The sequence below is a fragment of the Bombina bombina genome, chromosome 4 (genome assembly GCF_027579735.1).
Source record: "Bombina bombina isolate aBomBom1 chromosome 4, aBomBom1.pri, whole genome shotgun sequence".
Lineage (NCBI taxonomy): Eukaryota > Metazoa > Chordata > Amphibia > Anura > Bombinatoridae > Bombina > Bombina bombina.
The window spans coordinates 1,032,380,307-1,032,402,576 of record NC_069502.1 but is presented as its reverse complement, the minus strand read 5'-3'; the positions used below and the strand labels follow the sequence as shown (position 1 = coordinate 1,032,402,576).

The 22,270-nt window shown below is 41.4% G+C and overlaps 1 protein-coding gene across 2 annotated transcripts in view; it reads left to right on the top strand.

Moving 5' to 3' along the window:
• The window catches only part of BTBD3 (BTB domain containing 3), a 64,791-nt gene that overhangs the window by 15,674 nt on the left and 26,847 nt on the right, over window positions 1–22,270 (top strand). The gene's annotated exons all lie outside the window — the stretch shown is intronic.

Here is a 22,270-nt window from a genome sequence, read left to right as displayed (position 1 = left end):
ACGTTGGAATCACATTTAAATTAATGATTTCATCTGCAGATTGCTAGTTGAAGCATATTTTCTACCTCTGCAGTGCATGGCATGAAGAGTTTTAAATCATTTGTGTTCTTATGATGACCTTTTATGAACAACAAATTAGGTATTAAATCAATTCTGGAGGTTACTTGTACACAAAGTAATTTCCTGCAACAAAAAATCTGGATGGCTTCCCAAAGTGCACTTCCTTTGTGCAAGTTTTTGTGAAGTGGCACTAAAATGATTTTACCTACATTTGTCTTTGCTTTTTAAGTATGCTTTTTTTTACTTCCAAACTTCAATACAATAAGTTGACAAAATGTATGTGAAATTTTAGAACCAATCCAGAATATTGATGTGGCAGATACATTTAAAGAGTCAGGGGAAATTTTGATATACAGAAATGTAAATTTAATCCAGATAGGGCGCCAAACTAAGACTTAGGGCTTGTGGTTCTAAATTGCACTATTGATTTGCATTTCTTTTTTTTCTTTTTTATTCATATGAAAGCAAAATAAACTAATTTTAGTTTTATTAGAATACATACAGTAGTTTTTTAATTACATTTGAATCCTATCACACTTATTCTTGGTGTGTTTTTTAATTGTCTCTGTTTGCTAATCAATCTCTTATTCTTTAAATAACCCGAAGAAAAGCACCTTCCTGTTAAGTGAATTAAATCAGACTGGAGCCTGATTTTATCCTCTGTCAGAGTTAGAAAGTGAAGGTGTTAAAAAATTATATATGAATTACTACCTTTAATATAAACTGCTTTTGAATCGTGTGGATATTCTGTCTGGTTATTGTGCTGTCTACTTTCTAAGGGTCACAGTTTGCTAGCTATTTAATGGTTTAGGGGCTTATATTTACTGAGCTTTAACCAGAGATGTGATGGTGAATTTTAGAATCAACATGCCTTTCTTGTGGCTACTTCTAAATCTAAAATTGATACTGACAGTGGGAAAGTCACCCATATTTGTCAATCAATCTATAGAGTAGGTTCAAGGATTGTTCACTTGTGGTGGATGAGGCCTAGGAGAAGGAAGAATTAAGGGCTTCAATCAACATTGATTTTCTGGTCTCCGTAGAGAATTGGTTCACAAACATGGATAAAGACTGTTCAGTGCTTTCTTTTTCCTTATTTTCATAGAGAAACTAATATTGTACCCTACAAACTTCCTTGTTTTTCATATTAGATATAAATATTTTGTCAGCTAAGTGCAGTAATGTATAAACTGCCTGTTTTAACATATAAGAGCATTTTTACTTTGGAATGTCCTTTACATTTAAAGGAAAGAGATAATAACATTTTTTTTTTTTTTTTTGTAAGCTTATTCCAGGCTTGGGAAAAACAGAATTATTCTAGTTTTCATTGTTACAATCAATTTCAATCATTTGGAAAGTATATCTAACATGTTTTTAAAACATTCACAATGAAAGTCTATGGGGATTTTTGTTGATAACTAATTTGAAGAGTGTTATATTTTTTAAATTTAGGTTTTGTTATTGTCACATAATTTTATATATTCAGGGTTTAGACTGTAGAATGTTTTATTCATATTAGGGAACTTTACACACATTAAAACTAACCTAAACAAAGATATACAGTCTTTCTGTATAAGGGATGTGATTATTTAAAGGGGCAATTTACCTTTCTCCCCTTTTAATTTGTTCTCTATGTTCCATTTTACCTGCTGGAGTGTATTTAATTATTTCCAAATAGATCCTTTGCCTTTGCATTGTCATTTGAAATAGCTGATTTTGGCTGTGGTATCCCTATCTATACTAAAAGTTTATATATTTAAGTATATTGACACACTATGTAAATACAGAAAATTACGCTCCCAGTAAGAATTGGGAGAGAGAAAGTTATAAAATGTCCATTTTCTGTTCTTCTTTCCAAGTATTATATAGAGACAGAGATAAGAAAGGGTAGCATTATGTCTTATCTCTCTGCAAGCTCAGCCTATTTTGATTTGTTTTCAAAGAGCAAACCCAACTGTTTAATTTACTAAAATAATCATAAATGCATTGTTTCTCGTACATTTTATACTCTACAGCTGATATAGCAATTCATTGTGAACACATTAAGGGGAAACACATTTTATAGTACACTGTACCTTTTAAGAGCCAGCTTTCCAGGTCTCTCAGGTATGAGACGGAACAACATTATATACTGGTCTCTGAACAACATCTTGGATCTTTTAAAACAAGAAAGTCTTTGAGGTTTTTTATTTGATAAAATATATTTTATACTTTCAGTGTCAATAGAGTACTGGAATATAATTTACAGTTTTGCTTCTCTTTAGAAGGACATTTAAATATTTAATATTCAGGAAACAAATTATATTCTAGGCCAGTGGTCGAGAAATCTGTTTAAAATTTAGGAGCCAGTAAGAATAGGGTAAAATTCTAGGAGCCAGTGGCTCCCTGGTTCCTGGGTTTATCAAGCCCTCTCCTAGACTATGTTGGTTGTTTTTGTTTTCAAACAAAAATCTACGTGGTCTACAAGAAAAATCAGAGAGAATCATCTATTTAACAAAATGAGAAATCGGAGAATAAAGATTTTTCACTATATTAAAGCTATCTCCATTGTGTCAGTTTTCTTAACTGAGGGTTGCAAACACAGCGATTAGTCAGTAGTATCTGTAAAAAAACATTGTTTTCTAAACCTGGAGATGGGCCACTCATTGTCAGGACAAAAAAAAAGTAAAATGGATTCCAAATCTCTAAGGTCTTTCTTGAGGTAAACATGTTGGCATGTCTTTTTGCTTCCTGTGTTTTTGTAAACCCAACAAAGTTTCTGATGTACATTAATTCTGCAATAAATTCCATGTTTTATTGGCGTATAGGTTGAGGCAAGTCTAATGTAATGCAATAGAGTAGATCGTGCCTACAAGGAGTGCACTTCTTTGTAGCAGATATAGAGACGGAGTTGTGTAAATAATGACAAAATGATTGTTAATTTCTGAATAAGGTAGATTAGGGTAGCTATATTTATTTATTTAGTCATGGCAGAATAGAAATAAATGTATGGTTGCTATTTACTGGACTTTAAACCTAGATAGAAGATAGACATAGTGATATATTTTCTAAATAATTTCTTAACAAACCTTCAGGTATACAAGAGAAATATACTTATTGTGTGGTTTGCCTGCTCCCCTTACTTTCTTAAATATGAAATGTGGTTACATTAAGAGTTAAAATTAAGAGATTAGGACTCATTGTAATATGTTTCAGAATATTCTTCATATATCTGTACAAAACTCTTCATGGTGTCTCAAAATTGTATAGCCAGCTCTTAAACATTCTGAATAACTTTATAAGTTTAATATAACTTTAGCAAGCCCTGTGGTTAATGGTTTAAAATATGTATATACTTGTGTACTTGTTACCTGCATACTCCTCCTATTTAATGCCTCCACCAGTTATCCATCATTTGCTCTGAGCCACATCTCTAATGAAAGGAACATAAACTGTGGATAGGTAGTTGTCAGACTGTTTGTATGTAATGTTCTTTCTGCTTGTGTATATGACTGTAGGGTTATATATACATGTTAAGGTTTTGTTGTTCATTTGTTTGTTTTGTTTTTAATATGGTTTGTTATTTTAAACTGCAGAGTACAACTACAATATAATGGCTACTAATCACTATGCTATTGTTCTTTGTCCTAAGCCGGTGTTCTGTAATATTTGCCTACTGTGTTACGTTTTCTTACCTATGTAACGCAAACGGCCTTATAGAGCACTTTCATATCAGCCATTTTTGTTTCAAATGGAGGCTGTTGTGAAAATATTGATCAGATGGTTATATTTGGCTGTTTTGAGTGCAAATCTCGCACAAACAAAAAACATTAAAACAATAAAAAAATAGTATGTTTGCTATTAGATTGTGATAATAGCATTACTTTTATAAATGTATTTTCTCATAAATGGAAAGAGTCCACAGCTGCTTTCATTACTTTTGGGAAATACAGAACCTGGCCACCAGGAGGAGGCAAACACACCCCAGCCAAAGACTTCAATACCTCCCCCTCTTCCCTCATCCCCCAGTCATTCTTTGCCTTTCGTCCAAGGAGGTTGGCAGAGAAGTGTCAGAAGTTTTTAGTCTCTTAGGGAGGGTAGTACTCTTCGGCATTTGACTGTAATTTTAAGTAGTCCTGTCAGCCACTTAGTGAGAGCATGGGTGAAAGTTAGAGTCCGGAGATGCAGGGAGTGTCTTTCTGCAAAACCATCCCGACTCATATTAACAGCTCCACAAGCAATCAGCGTTGACGAGTTTCGCTGCCTGCTTTCTCTTGTTAAGTGTATCCAGTCCACGGATCATCCATTACTTATGGGATATTCTCCTTCCCAACAGGAAGTTGCAAGAGGATCACCCACAGCAGAGCTGCTATATAGCTCCTCCCCTCACTGCCATATCCAGTCATTCTCTTGCAACTCTCAACTAAGATGGAGGTCGTAAGAGGACTGTGGTGTTTTAGACTTAGTTTATTTCTTCAATCAAAAGTTTGTTATTTTTAAATGGTACCGGAGTGTACTGTTTATCTCAGGCAGTATTTGGAAGAAGAATCTGCCTGCGTTTTCTATGATCTTAGCAGAAGTAACTAAGATCCTTTGCTGTTCTCACATATTCTGAGGATTGAGGTAACTTCAGAGGGGGAATAGCGTGCAGGTTTTCCTGCAATAAGGTATGTGCAGTTAAAATATTTTTCTAGGGATGGAATTTGCTAGAAAATGCTGCTGATACCTAAGTAATGTAAGTAAAACCTTAAATGCAGTGATAGCGACTGGTATCAGGCTTATTAATAGAGATACATACTCTTATAAAAGTGTATTTTAAAGCGTTTGCTGGCATGTTTAATCGTTTTTTATATATGTTTGGTGATAAAACTTATTGGGGCCTAGTTTTTTCCACATGGCTGGCTTGATTTCTGCCTAGAAACAGTTTCCTGAAGCTTTCCACTGTTGCAATATGAGTGGGAAGGGCCTATTTTAGTGCTTTTCTGTGTAGCTAAAAATACTGACAGAGACATTCAGCTTCCCTCTGCATGATACAGGACATCTCTGAAGGGCTCAAAAGGCTTCAAAGTCGTGTTTGAGGAGGGTAACAATCACAGTAGACTGTGGCAGTTGTTGTGACTGTGTTTTAAAAAACAAACAAAAAAAAAAACGTTTTTGTCATTTATTATTCTGTTTTTGTTATTAAGGGGTTAATCATACATTTGCAAGTGGGTGCAATGCTCTGCTGACTTGTTACATACACTGTAAAAATTTCGTTAGTGTAACTGCCTTTTTTCACTGTTATTTCAAATTTGGACAAAATTTGTGTTTCTTAAAGGCGCAGTAACGTTTTTTATATTGCTTGTAAACTTGTTTTAAGTGTTTTCCAAGCTTGCTAGTCTCATCGCTAGTCTGTTTAAACATGTCTGATACAGAGGAACCTACTTGTTCATTATTTTTGAAAGCCATGGTGGAGCCCCATAGGAGAATGTGTACTAAATGTATTGATTTCACCTTAAACAGTAAAGATCAGTCTTTATCTATAAAATAATTATCACCAGAGGGTACTGTCGAGGGGGAAGTTATGCTGACTAACTCTCCCCACGTGTCAGACCCTTCTCCTCCCGCTCAGGGGACGCACGCTAATATGGCGCCAATTACATCAGGGACGCCCATAGCGATTACCTTGCAGGACATGGCTGCAATTATGAATAATACCCTGTCAGAGGTATTATCTAGATTGCCTGAATTAAGAGGCAAGCGCGATAGCTCTGGGGTTAGGAGAGATACAGAGCGCGCAAATGCTGTAAGAGCGATGTCTGATACTGTGTCACAGTATGCAGAACATGAGGACGGAGAGCTTCATTCTGTGAGTAACATCTCTGACTCGGGGAAACCTGATTCAGAGATTTCTAATTTTAAATTTAAGCTTGAGAACCTCCGTGTATTGCTTGGGGAGGTATCAGCTGCTCTGAATGACTGTAACACAGTTGCAATTCCAGAGAAATTGTGTAGGCTGGATAGATACTATGCGGTGCCGGTGTGTACTGACGTTTTTCCTATACCTAAAAGGCTTACAGAAATTATTAGCAAGGAGTGGGATAGACCCGGTGTGCCCTTTTCCCCACCTCCTATATTTAGAAAAATGTTTCCAATAGACGCCACTACACGGGACTTATGGCAGACGGTCCCTAAGGTGGAGGGAGCAGTTTTCTACTTTAGCAAAGCGTACCACTATCCCGGTTGAGGACAGTTGTGCTTTTTCAGATCCAATGGATAAAAAATTAGAGGGTTACCTTAAGAAAATGTTTATTCAACAAGGTTTTATTTTGCAGCCCCTTGCATGCATTGCGCCTGTCACTGCTGTGGCGGCATTCTGGTTTGAGGCCCTGGAAGAGGCCATCCATACAGCTCCATTGGAGGAAATTATTGACAAGCTTAGAACGCTTAAGCTAGCTAACTCATTTGTTTCTGATGCCATTGTTCATTTGACTAAACTAACGGCTAAGAATTCCGGATTCGCCATCCAGGCGCGTAGGGCGCTATGGCTTAAATCCTGGTCAGCTGACGTGACTTCAAAGTCTAAGTTACTCAACATTCCTTTTAATGGGCAGACCTGGGTTGAAGGAAATTATTGCTGACATTACTGGAGGCAAGGGTCATACCCTTCCTCAGGACAGGGCCAAATCAAAGGCCAAACAGTCTAATTTTCGTGCCTTTCGAAATTTCAAGGCAGGAGCAGCATCAACTTCCTCCGCTTCAAAACAAGAGGGAACTGTTGCTCATTCCAGACAGGCCTGGAAACCTAACCAGTCCTGGAACAAGGGCAAGCAGGCCAGAAAACCTGCTGCTGCCCCCAAGACAGCATGAAGGAACGCCCCCTATCCGGAAACGGATCTAGTGGGGGGCAGAATTCTCTCTTCGCCCAGGCGTGGGCAAGAGATGTTCAGGATCCCTGGGCGTTGGAGATCATATCTCAGGGATATCTTCTGGACTTCAAAGCTTCTCCTCCACAAGGGAGATTTCATCTTTCAAGGTTATCAGCAAACCAGATAAAGAAAGAGGCATTCCTAAGCTGTGTGCAAGACCTCCTAGTAATGGGAGTGATCCATCCAGTTCCGCGGACGGAACAGGGACAGGGGTTTTATTCAAATCTGTTTGTGGTTCCCAAGAAAGAGGGAACCTTCAGACCAATCTTGGATCTTAAACAAATTCCTCAGAGTTCCATCATTCAAAATGGAAACTATTCGGACCATCCTACCCATGATCCAAGAGGGTCAGTACATGACCACAGTGGACTTAAAGGATGCCTACCTTCACATACCGATTCACAAAGATCATTATCGGTTCCTAAGGTTTGCCTTTCTAGACAGGCATTACCAATTTGTAGCTCTTCCCTATTCAGGGATCGTGGACTCAGGAGGAGAAACTCCTCCCAATAAATATTCTGGAGTTAAGAGCAATATTCAATGCTCTTCTAGCTTGGCCTCAGTTAGCAACCCTGAGATTCATCAGATTTCAGTCGGACAACATAACGACTGTGGCTTACATCAACCATCAAGGGGGAACCAGGAGTTCCCTAGCGATGTTAGAAGTCTCAAAGATAATTCGCTGGGCAGAGTCTCACTCTTGCCATCTGTCAGCGATCCACATCCCAGGCGTAGAGAACTGGGAGGTGGATTTTCTAAGTCGTCAGACTTTTCATCCGGGGGAGTGGGAACTCCATCCGGAGGTGTTTGCTCAACTGATCCATCGTTGGGGCAAACCAGAACTGGATCTCATGGCGTCTCGCCAGAACGCCAAGCTTCCTTGTTACGGATCCAGGTCCAGGGACCCGGGAGCGACGCTGATAGATGCTCTAGCAGCTCCTTGGTTCTTCAACCTGGCTTATGTGTTTCCACCGTTTCCTCTGCTCCCTCGACTGATTGCCAAAATCAAGCAGGAGAGAGCATCGGGGATTCTGATAGCGCCTGCGTGGCCACGCAGGACCTGGTATGCAGACCTAGTGGACATGTCATCCTTTCCACCATGGACTCTGCCTCTGAGGCAGGACCTTCTAATACAAGGTCCTTTCAATCATCCAAATCTAATTTCTCTGAGACTGACTGCATGGAGATTGAATGCTTGATCCTATCAAGGTGTGGCTTCTCCGAGTCAGTCATTGATACCTTAATACAGGCACGAAAGCCTGTCATCAGGAAAATCTACCATAAGATATGGCGTAAATATCTTTATTGGTGTGAATCCAAGAATTACTCATTGAGTAAGGTTAGGATTCCTAGGATATTGTCCTTTCTCCAAGAGGGTTTGGACAAAGGATTATCAGCTAGTTCTTTAAAAGGACAGATTTCTGCTCTGTCTATTCTTTTGCACAAGCGTCTGGCAGAGGTTCCAGACGTCCAGGCTTTTTGTCAGGCTTTGGTTAGAATTAAGCCTTTGTTTAAAACTGTTGCTCCCCCGTGGAGCTTAAACTTGGTTCTTAAAGTTCTTCAATGAGTTCCGTTTGAACCCCTTCATTCCATTGATATTAAACTTTTATCTTGGAAAGTTCTGTTTTTGATGGCTATTTCCTCGGCTCGAAGAGTCTCTGAGCTATCTGCCTTACAATGTGATTCTCCTTATCTGATTTTTCATGCAGATAAGGTAGTTCTGCATACCAAACCTGGGTTTTTACCTAAGGTGGTTTCCAACAAGAATATCAATCAAGAGATTGTTGTTCCATCATTGTGTCCTAATCCTTCTTCGAAGAAGGAACATCTCTTACATAATCTGGACGTAGTCTGTGCCTTGAAGTTTTACTTACAAGCTACTAAAGATTTTCGCCAAACATCTTCCCTGTTTGTCGTTTACTCTGGACAGAGGAGAGGTCAAAAAGCTTCAGCAACCTCTCTTTCCTTTTGGCTTCGGAGCATAATTCGCTTAGCCTATGAGACTGCTGGACAGCAGCCCCCTGAAAGGATTACAGCTCATTCTACTAGAGCTGTGGCTTCCACCTGGGCCTTTAAAAATGAGGCCTCTGTTGAACAGATTTGCAAGGCTGCGACTTGGTCTTCGCTTCACACCTTTTCAAAATTTTACAAATTTGATACTTTTGCTTCTTCGGAGGCTGTTTTTGGGAGAAAGGTCCTTCAGGCAGTGGTTCCTTCCGTTTAATCCTGCCTTGTCGCTCCCATCATCTGTGTACTTTAGCTTTGGTATTGGTATCCCATAAGTAATGGATGATCCGTGGACTGGATACACTTAACAAGAGAAAACATAATTTATGCTTACCTGATAAATTTATTTATCTTGTAGTGTATCCAGTCCACGGCCCGCCCTGTCCTTTTAAGGCAGGTCTAAATTTTAATTAAATTACAGTCACCACTGCACCCTATGGTTTCTCCTTTCTCGTCTTGTTTCGGTTGAATGACTGGATATGGCAGTGAGGGGAGGAGCTATATAGCAGCTCTGCTGTGGGTGATCCTCTTGCAACTTCCTGTTGGGAAGGAGAATATCCCATAAGTAATGGATGATCCGTGGACTGGATACACTACAAGAGAAATAAATTTATCAGGTAAGCATAAATTATGTTTTTTTCTCTCAAGTCCATGGTAGAAGCGATGCTACTATGTGTCACACTTAAAGGGCCGTGTTCCTGTTCCACGGCGTAGATTCCGGTAAGATTGTTTCATTTTACTTTCATCATGGATGTATAGTAATTACAACTGTTTATCCGAGAGGGGCTACAACCTTTTCGGGGATAACTTTAACATAGGGTCTCAGTGAGGCTCCTTTTCTTCTATAAGATACGACGAGTCCACGGATTCATCCTTGTGGGATATTATCCTCCTGCTAACAGGAAGTGGCAAAGAGCACCACAGCAGAGCTGTGTATATAGCTCCTCCCTTGACTCCACCCCCCAGTCATTCTCTTTGCCTACTCTAAGTACTAGGAAGGGTAAAGTGAAAGAGGTGATAAAATGTTAGTTCTTATTTTCTTCAAGCAATTTTTTTTATTTTAAATGGTACCAGTGTGTACTATTTAACCTCAGGCAGCAGATGGATGAAGACTTCTGCCTGGAGGCTGATGGTCTTAGCAGTTGTCACTAAGATCCAGAGCAGTTCCCACAGAATGGCTGAGGAGTACTTAAGAAACTTCAGTGTGAGGAACGTTTTTCATGCTATAAGCAGTGAGGTATGTTCAGTCATTTTTTTTTGGAGAGACACTGGTATTTCAGAATTGGCTGACAGTATCCCCATGAGGGAAAGGGTAAGCAGTAATCCTAAAATATATAGAGGGGTATTACTGAGCTTACATATATGGGCTAAGAAAAAATGGTTGACACTGAGTTTTGAATGTTTGTGGGCAAATGTTTACATTACTGGGAGTGCTGATAACGTTTTTATGAGGAACGTTTTTCATGTTTATTGAGAGGGTACACATGGCTTACTTTTTGGGTTTATGAACCCACATGGCTAGTTTTAGACCGCTCTGGTGCGGTTCATTTGGGCTAAGAGACATCGAGTGAGATGGGCGGGGCCTATTTTCGCGCCTCAGTTTCGCAGTTGTTTTTGTCAGGCAAGCTACAACTCCGGTGGGCCCTTGTGACTGTATTGGGCCAAATCAAAGCTTTAACCTGGTTTTGCAGACCCCTGAGGGCAGGTATGCGCCACAGGGGGTGTTTTTATTGATATAAACGTTTTTCTAATTATCTGTTTTTTCTAATAAGGGTTAAGTGTTCCTTTCCTTGTGGGGCAAACTTAGCTGCATAGTTAGGATGCTTCTATCATAAAATTGAAACGATTTGATGTTTTAAAGCAGTTTTTGAAAAATTGTATGCTTTTTTTCTCTTAAAGGCGCAGTACCGTTTTTTCAGATTATTTTTTCACTAAATAAAGTGTTTTCAAGCCTGTTTGTGGTCATTACTAGCCTGTTTACATGTCTGACATTGAGCCAATGTTCGATGTGTTTAGAAGCCATTGTGGAACCCCCACTTAAAATATGTCCCTCATGCACTGAAAGGGCCTTAAATTGCAAAGAACATATTTTAGCTGATAAAAGTATGTCCCAGGATGATTCTCAGTCAGAAGAGAATCAGGTTATGCCATCTAATTCTCCCCAAGTGTCACAACCGTTAACGCCCGCACAAGGGACGCCAAGTACTTCTAGTGCGTCTAATTCTTTCACCCTGCAAGATATGTCCGCAGTTATGTCTACTACCCTCAATGAGGTTTTATCTAAACTGCCTGGGTTGCAGGGGAAGCGCAGTAAGCCTGGTGTGAGAGTAAATGCTGAGCCCTCTGACGCTTTATTAGCCATCTCCGATGTACCCTCACAATGTTCTGAGTTGGTGGTGAGGGAATTGCTGTCTGAGGGAGAGCTTTCTGATTCAGGAAAGATGTTCCCTAAAACAGACTCAGATATGACGGCTTTTAAGTTTTAAGCTAGAACACCTCCGCTTGTTGCTCAGGGAGGTTTTAGCGATTGTGATCCTATTGTAATTTCACCAGAGAAATTGTGTAAAATGGATAGATATCTAGAGGTTCCTGCTTACACTAATGTTTTTCCAGTCCCAAAGAAGATTTCGGACATTGTTACTAAGGAGTGGGATAGACCAGGTATTCCGTTCTCTCCCCCTCCTACTTTTAAGAAAATGTTTCCCATATCAGACACCATTCGAGATTCATGGCAGACGGTCCCTAAGGTGGAGGGAGGTATTTCTACCCTGGCTAAACGTACAACTATACCTATTGAGGACAGTTGTGCTTTCAAAGATCCTATGGATAAAAAATTAGAGGGTCTTCTAGAGAAAATATTTATTCATCAGGGTTTTCTTCTGCAACCTATAGCGTGCATTGTTCCTGTAACTACTGCAGCTGCTTTTTGGTTTGAGGCTCTAGAGGAGGCTCTTAAGGTTGAGACCCCATTAGATGATATTCTGGATAGAATTAGGGCTCTCAAGCTAGCTAATTCTTTCATTACAGATGCCGCTTTTCAACTGGCTAAATTAGCGGCAAAGAATTCAGGTTTTGCCATTTTAGCGCGTAGAGTGTTATGGCTTAAGTCCTGGTCTGCTGATGCAATGTCAAAATCTAAGCTTTTAGCCATTTCTTTCAAGGGTAAGACCCTATTCGGGCCTAAACTGAAAGAGATAATTTCTGACATCACTGGAGGAAAAGGCCATGCCCTTCCTCAGGATAGGACAAATAAGATGAGGACCAAACAAAATAATTTTCGTTCCTTTCGAAACTTCAAAGGTTGTCCCTCTACCTCCTTCCCAACTGCAAAGCAGGAGGGGAATTTTGCTCAATCCAAGTCAGTCTGGAGACCTAACCAGACCTGGAATAAGGGTAAACAGACCAAGAAGCCCGCTGCTGCCACCAAGACAGCATGAAGGGGCAGCCCCCGATCCGGGACCGGATCTAGTAGGGGCAGACTTTCTCTCTTTGCTCAGGCTTGGGCAAGAGACGTTCAGGACTCCTGGGCTTTAGAAATCGTGACCTAGTGGTATCTTCTAGACTTCAAAGATTCTCCTCCAAGGGGGAGATTTCATCTTTCACGGTTGTCTGTAAACCAGACAAAAAGAGAGGTGTTTTTACGCTGTGTAGAAGACCTATATACTATGGGGGTAATCTGCCCAGTTCCAAAAGCAGAAAAGGGGCAGGGGTTTTACTCCAATCTGTTCGTGGTTCCCAAAAAAGAGGGAACCTTCAGACCGATTTTAGATCTCAAGATCTTAAACACATTTTTCAGAGTCCCATCCTTCAAGATGGAGACCATTCAGACTATTTTACCAATGATCCAGGAGGGTCAATATATGACCACCGTGGATTTGAAGGATGCGTATCTTCACATTCCTATCCACAAAGATCATCACCAGTTCCTCAGGTTCGCCTTCCTGAACAAGCATTACCAGTTTGTGGCTCTTCCTTTCGGGTTGGCCACAGCTCCCAGAATTTTCACTAAAGTGCTAGGGTCCCTTCTGGCGGTTCTAATGCCGCGGGGCATAGCAGTGGCGCCTTATCTGGACGATATCTTAATTCAAGCGTCAACTTACCAACTAGCCAAATCTCACACAGACAACATGTTGGCTTTTCTAAGATCTCACGGGTGGAAGGTGAATGTAAAAAAAGAGTTCACTTATCCCTCTCACAAGAGTTCCATTCCTGGGAACTCTGATAGATTCGGTAAACATGAAAATTTTTCTGACGGAGGACAGAATATCAAAGATTTTAACCACCTGCCGAGCACTTCATTCCATTCCTCGGCCGTCAGTGGCTCAGTTTATGGAGGTAATTGGACTAATGGTAGCAGCAATGGACATAGTTCCGTTTGCTTGCTTGCATCTCAGACCACTGCAACTATGCATGCTCAAACAGTGGAATGGGGATTATGCAAATGTATCTCCTCAGATAAATCTGGATCAAGAGAACAGAGACTCTCTTCTTTGGTGGTTGTCACAGGATCATCTGTCCCAGGGAATGTGTTTCCACAGGCCAGCATGGGTCATAGTGACGACAGTCGCCAGCCTATTGGGCTGGGGTGCAGTCTGGAATTCCCTGAAAGCACAGGGTGTGTGGACTCAGGAGGAGGCTCTCCTTCCAATAAATATTCTAGAACTGAGAGCGATATTCAACTCGCTTCAGGCGTGGCCTCAGCTGGCTTCTGCCAGATTCATAAGATTCCAGTTGGACAATATCACGACTGTAGCATATATCAATCATCAGGGGGGAACAAAGAGTTCTCTAGCGATGATAGAGATTTCCAAAATAATTCGATGGGCAGAGACTCACTCTTGCCATCTATCAGCAATCTATATCCCAGGAGGGGAGAACTGGGAAGCAGATTTTCTAAGTCGTCAGACTTTTTATCCGGGGTAGTGGGAACTCCATCCGGAGGTGTTTGCACAATTGATTCATCAATGGGGCACACCAGAATTGGATCTGATGGCATCTCGTCAGAATGCCAAACTTCCTTGTTACGGGTCCAGATCAAGGGATCCCCAAGCAGTACTGATAGATGCTCTAGCAGTACCTTGGTCGTTCAACCTGGCTTATGTGTTTCCACCATTTCCTCTCCTTCCTCGTCTGATTGCCAGAATCAAACAGGAGAGTGCTTCAGTGATTTTGATAGCACCTGCAGGACTTGGTATGCAGACCTGGTGGAAATGTCATCTCTACCACCGTGGACACTGCCTCTGAGACAGGACCTTCTCATTCAAGGTCCGTTCCAGCATCCAAATCTAGTTTCTCTGCGGCTGACTGCCTGGAAATTGAACGCTTGATTTTATCTAAACAGGGATTCTCTGAGTCGGTCATAGATACTTTGATTCAGCCTCGAAAGCCTGTCACTAGGAAAATTTACCATAAGATATGCCGTAAATATCTTTATTGGTGTGATTCCAAAGTCTACTCATGGAGTAAGATCAGGATTCCTAGGATTTTGTCTTTTCTCCAAGAAGGATTGGAGAAAGGGTTATCAGCTAGTTCCTTAAAGGGACAGATATCTGCTTTGTCAATTTTACTACACAAGCATCTGGCAGATGTTTCAGACGTTCAGTCGTTTTGCCAGGCTTTGGTTAGAATTAAGCCTGTGTTTAAACCTGTTGCTCCGCCATGGAGTTTGAATTTAGTTCTTAAAGTTCTTCAAGGGTTTCCGTTTGAACCTATGCATTCCATAGATATTAAGCTTCTATCTTGGAAAGTTCTGTTTTTAGTTGCTATCTCTTCGGCTCGAAGAGTTTCTGAACTATCTGCATTGCAATGCGACTTGCCTTATCTTGTTTTCCATTCTGATAAGGTGGTTTTGCGTACCAAACCTGGATTCCTTCCTAAGGTTGTTACTAATAAGAATATTAATCAGGAAATTGTTGTTCCTTCCCTGTGTCCTAATCCTTCCTCTAAGAAGGAGCGTCTGTTGCACAACTTGGACGTGGTTCGTGCTTTGAAGTTTTACTTGCAAGCGACCAAAGATTTCCGTCAAACATCTTCTCTGTTTGTTGTCTATTCTGGAAAACGTAGAGGTCAAAAAGCTACGGCTTCCTCTCTTTCTTTTTGGCTGAAAAGCATCATCCGTTTGGCATACGAGACTGCTGGACAGCAGCCTCCTGAAAGAATTACAGCTCACTCTACTTGAGCGGTGGCTTCCACATGGGTTTTTAAAAATGATGCTTCTATTGAACAGGTTTGTAAGTCTGCAACTTGGTCTTCACTTCATACCTTTTACAAATTTGATAAGTTTGCTTCTTCGGAGGCTATTTTTGGGAGAAAAGTTCTTCAAGCAGTGGTGCCTTCTGTTTAGGCATCTGTCTTGTCCCTCCCATTCATCCGTGTCCTGTAGCTTTGGTATTGTATCCCACAAGTAAAGGTTGAATCCATGGACTCGTCGTATCTTATAGAAGAAAAGTAAATTTATGCTTACCTGATAAATGGATTTCTTCTATGATACGACGAGTCCACGGCCCGCCCTGTCAATTTAAGACAGATTATATTTTTTTGATTTAAAACTTCAGTCACCTCTGCACCTTTTAGTTTCTCCTTTTTCTTCCTGTACCTTCAGTCGAATAACTGGGGGGTGGAGTCAAGGGAGGAGCTATATAGACAGCTCTGCTGTGGTGCTCTTTGCCACTTCCTGTTAGCAGGAGGATAGTATCCCACAAGTAAAGGATGAATCCGTGGACTCGTCGTATCATAGAAGAAATCAATTTATCAGGTAAGCATAAATTTACTTTTTGTATCTAGGAATCAAGGGTTAATATCTCCTGAGGGTTGTTATTGAACAGGGGGGTTTATAATCATGTTTGTTATGTGATTCTGTCTGCTACTGTGTAGTGTTGCTTCAGCTCATGGCTATTTTTGAACATAACGGCCTATGTCTAGTGACGTGGCCTTTGCGGTCGGGCGCGCTTTTGCATGGACTGCACGGTTTACCTTGTGACTCCATTTCCTCATTCCTGACCGCGTGGCGACGGAGAAATCCTAGTCCAATGGTGTCTGGTTCTCTGGAGGTGGTGAGTGCCCCAGTCATTGGGGGTGTAAGGTGCCGTTTAGATTTTTCTTATTGGTCCTTTTTTTATTCAGTGTCCCAGTATGGAGAATTCTGATTTTTTTGGAGACAGATGTCTCTGATTCAGACTCTACTTCTTGTGAAGAATATGAATCAGCCCGGGTGATATATGCCCATCAGTTATGTTCTGAATGCCATTTTAATGTGCTCTGTTCCTCGGGATCGGGGAATCAGGTGCCCACTGAGCCATCCGCCTCTGGGGATTCTATTTCCCATGAGACGATTTCCCTACCACCAACTCTTACTACGCATGCAGGTAACCCAAACGCTACTTATCCTTCTATGGAGTGTGGCCTGTTCCCACCGGAAGTTACGACACGGTTTTGCATGGACATATCTTTGGTGCTGACGCATCTGCACCTCCTGGGAGTGTGCTTACGATATTATCCATGTTCCGTTAATCGGGGCTCGTCAGACGTGGGATTGTCTGGTCCAGTTCAGCCCTCTGGAGCAGCGGCTGCTCCTGAGGCCTCAGGGGGTCAGCCTTCTGGGCCAGTGTTTTCTTTTTTCCCGGCGGAGGTACGTTGCACCTTTCGTTATAGACTGGCGTTCCTTCGTGTTCTATTAAGGCACGTTTTTGTCGTTGCTGGAGGATCCCACTCTTAAGGGATTCTCAGTCTTAATTTTCGACTGGCTTGCATGCATAGACATAAGGAAATTAAGTAATCTTCTTATAGTCTTTGTTGTTTGTGTATCCTTTTCCAGTTCTGAGCTTGAAAGTCTCGGACCCCTATTGGGCTGGTCCTGCGGGTCTGTCCGTTCTTCCTGGGAGATTACCTATGGGTTGCCTTATCTTATTTTTTCATCTGGTAAGGACAATTTTTATTTGGTCTAAAGCTCATGGTGTGGTGTGATGTTTCCTTCACAAACTTTCTTCTCTGGAATTGATACTCGTGATTTTGTGGTCGCACTGTTTACAAAAGTCTGTCTGACTGTTCTTTATCCCTCCATCTCGGGGGGGGGGGGGGGGAGACTCTATGTGGCCTTGACAGTGCTGGGGCCTTTGGTTTCAGGCTGATCCTGACTGGGTACAGATCCTTCTGTTTTTGAAGCCTAATTTAGACACATGGCACTTTTTTATATCCTGTTGGTCCGGTGAGGGCGCCTAGTGATCACAATATGATTTGTGTTGTTTACTTGTTTTATTTTACAAGCTGCAACTAGCATGCTGAGAGGACTTGAGGGTCCGTGGTTGCTTAGGGGCATGGAGGACTGGTTCAGTCCTCATTCACCTTCAGTCTAGTGGGCCAGGACTCTGTTGAGATCCGCAGTGAAATGCTCAGTCATTTCAGAGTGTTCCTTCCCGTTGTGGGTTGGAGGCTTGGAGGAGTTAGGTCCTTCATACCGCTGTTCTGACGGTTTTTGCCTTCCATGGTCTCTTTGGAAGTGTCCTTTTTTTAGGATTTGTTCCTTTCAGAGGTTCTCTTCCTTTGGGCCGAGATTTTCTGGACTTCGTCCATTTTTTCTGGCGGCTTTAGCCGCTTAATTAGGAAGTGAAGGCCATGAGGCTCTGTCTTCCTTCGGGAGTTAGTCATCTCCATATCAGGGGCGATAGGAGGTGTTGCCTCTTTTTTCCAAGCTTTCTGTTTAGGGGATGTTTTTCTGCCTGGGTTTGGGATGCTTTGCATTCTTCTCCCTTGGGTGTGGTCCTCTCGAATGTTAATCTGAAAGGATTATGGAGACTAGCCTTTCTTTTCTACTCTCTTTTTCGGGTGACTCTGTTCTCGTTCTCATTTCCCTTGTGTTGCTCTTGAGGCCTTTGGGCTCCAGAGAAATTGTGTGACTTTGTCGCGGCCTAGCACCTGGTTGGGGGGTGTTGACCTCCGACCAAGGATGTTCTCTTCCCTTTGGGCTGGGAATTACGAGTGAGTCCAGCACCTGTTTTCCGGGTTCCCCGGTTATCGTCCCCTGTGAGGTCTGATTACTTTAGATTGGTATCTTGGGTTCACTGGGGGTGTCATTCGTTCTAGGACGGTTCTGGGTTCAGGGTCCAGGGTTCTTGTCTTGGATCCTTCTTGGATGTCTGGAGACTTATGATCCTGTGGACTGGTTCGGGACGACCCAGTTTTTTCAGGGACCCTATGTTGCGACATAGGGGCTAGCTCCTTCAGCTTGCAAGCATGAAGGCCAAAGTTCACATCCACCTTCGGGTACTGGTTATAAACTTTAAGGCCTGACTTGTCCTTCGGACGGAGTGTGCTCTTTTTCATGGGGAGTTTTTTCTCTGTTGTCCTGCCCTGTGTGTAGGAGGGTGTGTAGGAGGGTGGATCAGGTGGCTTATTTCTTTAAGGGGCAGCATCTGCTGCTATGTGGGCTCTGTTCCACCTGTTAGAATTTGATCTCTCTACGTAGAGACTGTCTATGAGAGCTGTGACAGGTCTTCATACAGATCTATTACACTTTTCTCTGTTCCAGGTCCTAGGGGGTTCTCCTTGGGAGACCTTATTTTGAAGGAGCAGATTGGGTTGGCACCTGAGCTCTGTTATGGTGGGTGAGTCCCCCCTTTTTCCTAATCCATTCCATGGAGGCTTGTGGTTGGGGGTCTTTCTGTCCCCCCTGTCTATCAGACATGTCTGTTGCTTGGGCTGGTCCGGTGTTGGAGCAGGATCTGAGATCTGTTGCTCTGCTAAATTCGTCTTTGGGGCATTCAAGGTACGGTAAGCCTCTTGAGGTTTCTCCTTTCTCCATGTTCCAGATTTGTGGGAAGGACTGGCGGCTCTTAGATAGCCTGCAACGTTTTCTGCTGGTTAGTGGATACTTGGCAATCTGAAGGATCCTATCTTCAGCTGCTTTCTGCTTGTCCTGCAAGTATTTAAGTTTCAGAGTCATTTTTAGATGACTGCAGTGTGCAGTGGTTTTGCTTCAGGTGTTGGTCGTCAGACCTATCTGAGCTTGCTGAACGAGGTTTTGTTTCTGAATATTTCGGTATTCTGAGCTACCTTTTTGTGACTTGGGGACCTCCGCCTTCAGTTGCTTTTTAGAGTCCGTGTTAGGGGAAGATCCTCTTTGTTTCAGATTCCCGGCCTTATTCCGTGGTTTCTGTATTTCTGGGGTCTGGGTGTTGTTGCAAGTTCGATCCCCAGTGAGGTCTACTCAGCTTTCCTCCTTTCCAGGTTGATAAGAATGAGCAGCGCCTTGAGTACCTTAAAGGGACAGTCTAGTATAAACTAAACTTTCATTATTCAGATAGGACTTTTAATTTTAATCAACTTTCCAATTTACTTTTATCATCAAATTTGCCTTTTTCTCTTGGTATTCTTAGTTTAAACTAAACATAGGAAGGCTCATATGCTAATTTCTAAGCCTTTGAAGGCTGCCTCTTATCACAAGCTTTTTAAATCTCTTTTCAACACAAAGAGACAGAAAGTACACGTGGGCCATATAGATAACACTGTGTACAGGCACAGGGAGTTATTTAAGATCTAGCACAACACAATGCTAAATGCAAGACAATAGATAATAAACAGTCACAGTCATGTGATCAGGGGCCTGGAAGATGGTTTCTAGATACAAGGTAATCACAGAGGTAAAAAGTATATTAATATAACTGTGTTGGTTATGCAAAACTGGGGAATGGGTAATAAAGGGATTATCTATCTTTTAAAACAATAACAATTCTATGGTAGACTGTCCCTTTTAAGGGGGATTAGCCGCGCTTTACAAGTACATTCATGTTTTCTCTGTGTCTTTTCTTCTTTGTGGAAGAATACGGTAGCTTGTTACCGTTCTTTAGTAAGGGGTATGTTATTTGGAGACCGACTGCTAGGCGACAGTGTCTCCTGGAGGCTGTTGACTCACTCGAGTCTAGTTCCTGCGGTCTCTAGCATGGCTTGTGGACTATCTGCGGTCAGTGTCCTTGGACCTTTTCCTTTTTTTTTTTTTTTTCTCTCAAAGTTGTTCTCGGCTTCGGACGAAGCGGGATTTTGTTGGGTAGGGGTTTTCAGGCCTGGTGCCCTCTGGTTGGGCTGCCTCTTGTACGATTCTGTTTTTGCATTCAGTGTCCTCTCTAGCTTGGGTAGATATTGTTTTCCCAAAAGTAATGAATGCAGCTGTGGACTCTTTGCATTTATGAAGAAAAACATAAATTATGCTTACCTTATAATTTTCTTTTCTTCAGATGGAAAGAGTCCACAGCTCCCCACCCGTATTTTCTGTGTGGGCGTCTGTTTTTTGTTCTTCTGGCACCTTTTCACCCTGATATTTCTTCTACTGTTCCTTGTTCCTCGGCAGAATGACTGCGGGATGAGGGAAGTAGGGGAGGTATTTAAGTAATAACATACCCCTTACTACAATACTAATACAAGCTACCATATTCTTCCACAAAGAAGAAAAGACACAGAGAAAACATGAATGTGACTGGGGTGTCTTTGCCTCCTCCTGGTAGCCAGGTTCTGTATTTCCCAAAAGTAATGAAAGCAGCTGTGGACTCTTTCCATCTGAAGAAAAGAAAATTATCAGGTAAGCATAATTTGTTTTTTTTTAGGGTACAGATATGTTTCGATTATATTTTGTTACATAGCCTGAAAAATACATTTATAAAATTAACGCTATTGTTACAAGCTAATACTATACACAATATTTTGTCTTTATGTTTTAATTGTTTATGTTTCTGCGAGATCTGCACTGAAAATAGCCAAATATAACAAGTTTGGAAAATTATAAAGAATCCAATCGCTACTTTAACATCAGCCTCCTTTGGAAACAAATATGGCGGATATGACAGTTCTCTATCTAAATTTAGGCTTGGCCGTACGCGTTACGTTGGTAGGACAATGTAACAAGGTAGGGAAATATTACAGAATACCGGCAGCTGTCTTTAAAGTCAATTTCTTATTTTAACCCCTTACAGTTATCATTTAGTAAAGCTCTGCTTCTTCACACTGGGCACCACCATCTTGGAGCTTATATTTATTATATGGCTTTCAAACTGTGCAAAAAAAATACAAAAATGTAATTCTTCCGCTCTCTATTATGTGAGCTTAACTGAAGTGAAAGGTACAAAGCTAGTAGCATCAAAGATCTGTGAAAGTGCACTGCTTCTGTATCGTGATGCAACAATACTAGTGATACCTGTATAAAATGCAGAGCTTTAGAGAGCTGCAAGTACAGGAGGTAAAACAATAACATGATGATTAGAAACCACACTACTGTAGTTGTACTGAGCGGTTTAATGTCCCTTTATTTCTTCTTTTTTCTAGGGTTGATATAAGTGTATAGAACAGGATTTTTGCGTTTTTAGCATTTTCTAAATTTTAGCAAGGCAAAGTATTGGGTCTCATGTTAGTATAAGACGATGGCAGGGGGTATTAGAAGACGACAAAGTACTTGTGTATTTTTTTTTTCCAGTACTCACCATTATCTAAGTCAGTGTTGTTCTGTCACCTCCCCTGCACTGCTCAAACACATGGTGCCTTTAATTAGCGCACTGTATATACAGCAATAATTCGAATAAAGAGAAATATCTAGTGCCATGTATATAATTCTTGCAATTTTCAAAACCCAGAAGGGAAAAAAAAAAAAATTCTTTCCTATGGCATGGGGAGTCCACGATTCATTCCAGTTACTAGTGGGATATTCTCTCCTGGCCAGCAGGAGGAGGCAAAGAGCATCACAGCAAAGCTGTTACGTAACACTTCCCTTACCCATAACCTTCAGTCATTCTCTTTGCCTTGATCACGGGAGGATGGCGAAGAAGGTGTCTGAAGATTTTTATCCTTTTAATGGGTACTTTTCCCTGCAAGCAAAGATTAGAGGCTATGCTGTGTCCATGTCAATCTCTTTAGTAAGTGTAATGGTGGATTTTAGCAGTTAGAAGGCAGTGAGGTGGTCCCTGCTTTATTTCTAACAGTATGCTACCCCTTTGATAGAAAACCAGGGTTGGTTACTCTGTTTTTTCTTTTTCTAACAGGTCCCTGACTGATGTGGGTGTATTAGTCACACCTGAGAAGCTGTTTTCTGCCCTACAGTCAAATCCACAGGTAAGTGCTTTTGCCTTTTAGGTTTTGAGGGTAGCACTTCAGGGGTTAATCCTCAGTGGATCTTTGAATGGGATTTTTTAAAAAAAGGGTAGTTATAAATAGTGCAGGCGCTTAAAATACTATGGCAGTGTGTATTGCTAGAAGAGGGTTAATGCTTTATTTCCTTTATAGGGGCTGGCTGGAAGACAGGTATCTTTGGGGAATGTAGATACTTGTTGGAGATTTTAGTA